Genomic DNA, 6,252 nt, shown 5'->3' on the forward strand with positions numbered 1-6,252 from the left:
AGTCTGTCATCCCAGCATTTGGGAGGTTATAGCAAGAGAAACATGAGTTCAGGGTTAGCCTGGGCTACATAGCAACTCTGTCTCCCTTCACCCCTCAGCAAAACAAGCAAACAGATTGGATTAAGTGTCTCAGTAGGGAACATAATGGGGATGGGACACTTGGCTTAGGAAAATAACTTGGCAGACTGTTCTTTGGTGACACTGCCTGGTCTCTACCTTGGACTCATGGCTTTCTCTGTCCTTAAAAATGTCGAAGCCGGGCGCTGGTGGCTCACGCCTGTAATCCTAGCTACTCAGGAGGCTGAGATCTGAGGATCGAGGTTCAAAGTCAGCCCGGGCAGGAGAGACCATGAGACTCCTACCTCCAATAAAAACCACCAGAAAACCGGAAGTGGCACTGTAGCTCAAGTGGTAGAGAGCTTACCTTGAGCTGAAGAGCTGAGGGACAGCGCCCAGGCCCAGAGTTCAAGCCCCACGACCCACAAAAAAAAAAAAAATGTCGAGATTGGAGCTAAGGGTGTGCTTAGTGGTATAGCATGTGATTAGGAAGATGAGGCTCTGGGTTTTATTCACCGTACCAAAAATCGAACCAACCAGTCCTTCCCCTCAAAAGCTATGTGATTCCTTTAAAAGAGCTTGAGTGTAGCTCAGTGACAGGGTGCTTGTATAGCAAGTGCAAGGTCTTCCCGGGTACTATCCTCAGTATGGAGAAAAAACAAAACAAAAATAAAATGAAAGTATTAGAATGAGTCTTTGTACTTGTCTTTAGCTTGAAAGTCTATATCAATAATCCACTCAAGCCATGGTTCCAGTTTGGTCTTTTGCTGGTTAATTTGGAGATGGAATCTCACAAATTTCTTTGCTTAGTCTGCTTTGACACCAGGACCCTGCAGATATCAGTCTCTTGAATAGCTAGGATTACAGGTATGACATATTATGGCAAAAAAATATTGTTTTTCCAAGAGTGACAATGAGCTGACCTTCCTGGTTTCATACATGGAGTCTTATTGATTGATTGATTGAGCAGGGCTTCACAGGCTGGCTTTGAACTCACAATTCTTTTGCCTCAGTCTCTTGAATGTGAGTGTTGTGCCATTGAAGGTGATCACCATGTCTGGGTGCTGAGTCTCTTTTTTAAATCCTTGCTATTGATTTCAATAGGCCTCACTTGTAACTTGGTGAACTGAACTGATTGTCTCCTTCCATTCCTCTTCCAGAATTTTATGTTTTCATTCTCTTACTCAGTTTTGCAGGCTTACAGTCCCTTGTTCCAGGCCCTCTAAGAGGCCTGCTTGTTTTCAGATCTCTGGCCCCATGCTAAGAACTCACCCATTGCCTTTGCTCTTACACATAACTTAATAAACTTATCAGGCTGGTGTGACATTCCTTTAGCACATGACAGTCTTTCAGCATGTGACTCCTCTAGCAAGGGCCAGTTGAGGATGTGGCTAGGAAATAATGCTTTGAAGTGGCCTCCTGCTTTCACTCAGCTGCTAGGGCTTTGATCCCAGTGGGTGTCACTCTGCTGGGGTGAAGAGAGTTGTGGGGACCACCCGGGCTTGTGAAATCGCAGGATCTGATGCCTAATAATGACCTCTAATGACTGCCCCAGGAGGTACAGATGAGCTGTGACAAGTGCAAAATGATAATGGTCCTTCGAAAAACCACAGAGAGCTGGGACAAGTGACAGGAGTTTATCCATAATCCCAGCTCTTGCAAGGCAAAGGCCCAAGGATTGCAAATGTCAGGCTGGCTTGGGCTACACAGACCCTGTCTCAAAATCAAATCAAATCAGAATAAAACAAAGGGAAAAAGGAAAGAAAAGAGAAATGCAGCACAGAATTGGGTGCAGAGAGGAAGTCAAAGTCTTGTAAGACAGGTTTTATCATTGTGAATATATACCACTGAAATCCTAGCAACTCAGGAGGCTGAGGTCTGAGGATCCTGATTAGAAGTCAGCCAGGGTCGACAATTCAGACAGGCTTTGAATCTCCACTTAGCCAACAAAAAGATGGAAATGGAGATGTGGCTCAAGTGGTAAAAGCACCCAGCCTGAGTGAAAAAGGAAAGCAAGAGCATGGGGCTCTGAGTTCAAGCCCTTAGTACAGATATTAAAAAAGAAAAAGAGATCACATCCGGTGAAGATGATAGGTAAATAGATGATACATTGGATAGATAGATCACTTGAGCTAAGGAGACAGGAGGTGAATAATGAGTGAGGCTGGAGAAGAGGAGTCTGCGGGAGGTGCTATGGGGAGCTGGGGAGACTCTTACAGTCTAGGGAGTGTGAAGGATCTCGCCTGGAGAGGGACAGGAACTGCAACTCGACTTCTAAGGTCAAGTTTAGCTACAGGAATAGCTACTCTTCAGGACCTTGTTTTACTGTAAAACGTGAGTCTGTCTACAGTGTCCTAGCTCAGACTTAGGTTCAGAACTCTTCCCAGCTGTCTATTGCTGGCTCTCTCTGCATGGGTTTGCTTAACCTAATCTCGACAGATCCCTACCTGGGTAGCTTGACAGCCTCTTCCAGACAGAAGTGCCTGTCCCAACCAGGCTAGGGACAGCAAGGAGCGGTGAGTTTTGTGTGCTGCTGTCTTCTGTTGGGAAGACATCTTTGAAGAGTGAATATGACTTGGGGGGAAGGGAATGTTTCTTATTTCTGTTGGATAGAAATTATTGAAACTTGTGCAGGCTTATTATTCTATTTCTTCACTGGCTGACAGTGCGAATTCCCAAATGACTGAAATTTGAAGCCCAAGTGTGTGCACCTGCGTGTGTGTGTCACTCATAGCAAGTAATAAAAGGTTGATAATATTGCCTGGTGCCACTGACTCAGGCTTATAATTCTAAATCCTCAAGGTTCAAAGCAAGCCCAGGCAGACAAATCTGAGAGACGTATCTCCAACTAATCCGCAAACCCCAAAAAACAACAACAAAACCCCCCTGGAACTAGAGTTGTGGCCTAAGTGGTAGAGTGCCAGCTATGACAAGGCTCTGGGTTTAAGCTCCAGCACACACACACACACACACACACACACACACACACACACACACATGTATGTGCACACTACACAGTAAATGAAGTAATGAGAATACTAAATTGTTTTTGTCCTTCACACAAAAGAATTGAGAGTTGTCTGTACAAGAAAATCAACTAGTCTTTCCTTTTCTGTGCGACTGCAGCTTTTTAAAGGTGGCCAAAGTTTTTTTTTTTTTGGTCTATTGTGGGGTTTGAACTCTGGGCCTGAGCATTGTCCTTGAGCTCTTCAGATCAAGGCAAATGCTTTACCACTTGAGCCACAGCACCACTTCCAGTTTTCTGGTGGTTTATTGGAGATAAGAGTCTCATGATCAAAAAAAAAAAAAAAAGTCTCACGATCTTTCCTGCCCAGGCTGGCTTTGAACCATGATCCTCAGATCTCAGCCTCCTGAGTATCTAGGATTACTGGTGTGAGCTACTAGTGCCAAGCTGAAGTTGCAAGATTTGTGTTCATATCAATTGAAGACACCTCATTTCCTGATTGACTCCCTTCCTCGGGGACTCCTGTGTTCTCCCCAATGTGAAACACCTTGCAGGGTTGGCACCTAATGCTTTCAGGGGCTGTTTGTCAAATGAACTGAAGGAATTCATATGTTTCAGGTATTTGCTATGAGGGTCCATTTTTGTATTTCCATGCTTTGTGGTTCTCCTGGGATGAACTGCTTGACTCTATGAATGTTTCAAGGACTCAAATATCTTTCTAACACAAGATCTGTTCTTGTATGTTTCTAGATTGTCAAAAGAAAAGATATACAAAGTGCAACTCTGTTTCTTGGATCAAAAAGAGCAACTTTGAAGTTCAGATGGTTCTATTTAGGCAGTTTCTATCTGTACAGTTAAGTTGAAAACAACTGCTAGCTGAGAAACCATAAAGTATTATCATGATCTTTGTACCCATTGCCTTTTTCTGATAAGAGAGAAGTGATAAAAAAAAAAACAAACCCCTAGGGATTCTCAGCAGTTTCTTGAACATTAAGGTTTTTTTTTTTAAATTAAAGTGCTGGCTATCTGTGAGTCCAAAGGCATTGTAGCATGCTTTCATATGGCCCTCAGTCTCCCTCCTGAGCTCACCTACTATTTGTTAAGGAATAGGGGAGGATTCATGGATACTGTAAGAATTCCAAGAGGCACACTGTGTTTTATGTACTTGCCTAGGTTTGGGGAGCAGAACCTTAGAAAGAAATGCTTCCTTTTCTGACCCCTGGGGAACAACTCCCAGCAAGTTGGTCATAATCTATTGTGTGGTGTAAAGGGATTCAGAAATAAAAGGTAAGGTTCTGCAATGAGTGTGAGCAAGTGACCTTAGTCTAAAGCAGATTGAGCCCAGGAGGGTGGAATGGCTTATGGTATCTTTCTTTTCCCTCCCTCCCTCCCTCTTTCCCTTCCTTCTCTCTCTCCTTCCTTCCTTCTTTCCTCTCTTTTCCTGGGCCTTGAACTTAGGGTCTCATGTTCTCATTTGGCTTTTTCACTCAAAGCTAGAGCTCTAGTTCTTAAGCCATACCTCCACTTCTGGCCTTCAACTGGTTAACTGGAGATAATAGTCTCTCAGATTTGTCTGCTTGGGTTTTCTCTATTTTTTTTTCTCCTTTCTCTTGTTGTTCCAGTCTGGGGCTTGACCTTCTGGCCTTAGCCTTTTCTTCTCTCTGTGTGTCCTTCTCTATGTGCCTGTGTCTGTCTGTCTGTCTGTCTCTCCCTCCTCCTCCCTCTTCTGGGTGTGTTCTGGTACAGGGGCTTGAATTCAGGGCCTGGACTCTGCCCCTGAGTTGCACAAGGGGGTACTAGTTGAGCCACAGATCCACTTTGGGCTTTTTGTATGTTAATTGGGGATAGTCTTCAGGCTTTCCAGCCCTGGGTGGCTCTGAACTGCAATCCTCAGATCTCAGCACGAGTAGCTCGGACTACAGATGTGAGCCACCAGCACCATTGCTGTGCAGTCTCTGCTGCCTCAGAGCACACGGGAGGCCTTCCTCCTACCTCCTTGGTCAGCCTGTGCGTCTGGAGGCTGACCTGGAGGGAGAGGCTGCCTTAAAAGGCTCTTAGGGCCTCAAGATGAAACTGCCCTGTGGGGAGAGACTGTGCAACGCACTCAACTCCCTCGAGGATGACCTTGGCCCGAAGGTGGTCTCTCCTCAGACGCCCCTCTCGGTGGGGGTCTGCAAACCCCACCTCCAGCCCTCAGGCTAGGCCTGGCAGCAGCCAGAGGATCCGGCTCCACGTGTGGTGTCCGGCTGACGTATCCCCACGGGTAACGAGGACGCCTGTTCCCCACCGACATCTTCGCTGACTGCCCTCAGGGGGCCAACCCAGCCCAGGGCGGACACGTGACCCGGTCCTCCGCGAGGAGCGCAAGGACCCCTGGGTGGTACCAGGGCCGGACGGCCCCTCCTCTGTCGGACACCTCCGCATAGACTCCTCTCCAACTTCTAACTCACTATGCACAGCGCGGGGCTCGAGGCGAAAGCCACCTTCCTCCTCACACGAGGCGAGTCTGCAGTCCCATTTCACGTGCTGACTTTCAGGTCCCACGCGAAGGGCAGCGCGACGCGACAGCGGTCTCGAGCAGGTGGTCAGTGCGGTGTCCAGCTGGGCTGGTGACCTGGCTCAGACGCACGCGACAGTCCAGGCCCGGGGGCAGCGCTGGCGTGCTCAGCCCTCCTCCGCACAGGCTCCGCTAGGCAAGGATGGAGGTGGCGTCCGCCGTCCCGCACTGGTTCCTCGAAACGCAGAGGGCTCGCGGAGGCGAGCAGCCTTTGCATCCCTTCGAGGCCCGTCTTCCCCTGAGCTGAGGGCGGGTACCACACCCGCCCGCCCGGCCAGCGACCAGCAGCTCCACGCCGCGCGCGCCGCTGCGGCCCGGACCAGCGGCCGGGCGGGCGGGGCGAAGGTAAGGCTCACGCGATTGGTGCTCGGCCTCCCGCCTCAGCCAATGGACGGCGAGCGCGGCCCGGGGCGGGGCGGACGGCGCGTCTTAAGCAGTGTGACGCGCCCCGCAGCAACGCGCCGCTCAGCTCCGTCCTGACGCCGCCGCCCCGGGTCCCTCCTGTCTCCGCGGAGCCCTCAGGTACGGTGGGTGCCGGGTGCTGGGGCTGGGGGCGTCGGGCTGCGGATCCCGGCCGCTTCGGGGGATTCCCGTGGCGCGCTGGGCCTCAGCCGGCGCGCAGGTCCAGGCTCCGAGAGGCTCCAGCCGGGCGGCCTGGAGCCCCCGCCGGAGG

General features: G+C 49.6%; 1 protein-coding gene across 1 annotated transcript in view; it reads left to right on the forward strand.

Moving 5' to 3' along the window:
• Positions 1 to 6,022: 6,022 nt before the first annotated feature.
• The window catches only part of Oat (ornithine aminotransferase), a 25,869-nt gene continuing 25,639 nt past the window's right edge, over positions 6,023 to 6,252 (forward strand). Inside the window, exon 1 of the mRNA XM_013021891.1 lies at positions 6,023 to 6,101. The gene's annotated coding sequence lies outside the window, so the exon portion shown is untranslated. The remainder of the gene's footprint in view (positions 6,102 to 6,252) is intronic.

This window comes from Dipodomys ordii, unplaced genomic scaffold (assembly GCF_000151885.1).
Source record: "Dipodomys ordii isolate 6190 unplaced genomic scaffold, Dord_2.0 Scaffold58, whole genome shotgun sequence".
Taxonomy (NCBI): Eukaryota; Metazoa; Chordata; class Mammalia; order Rodentia; family Heteromyidae; genus Dipodomys; species Dipodomys ordii.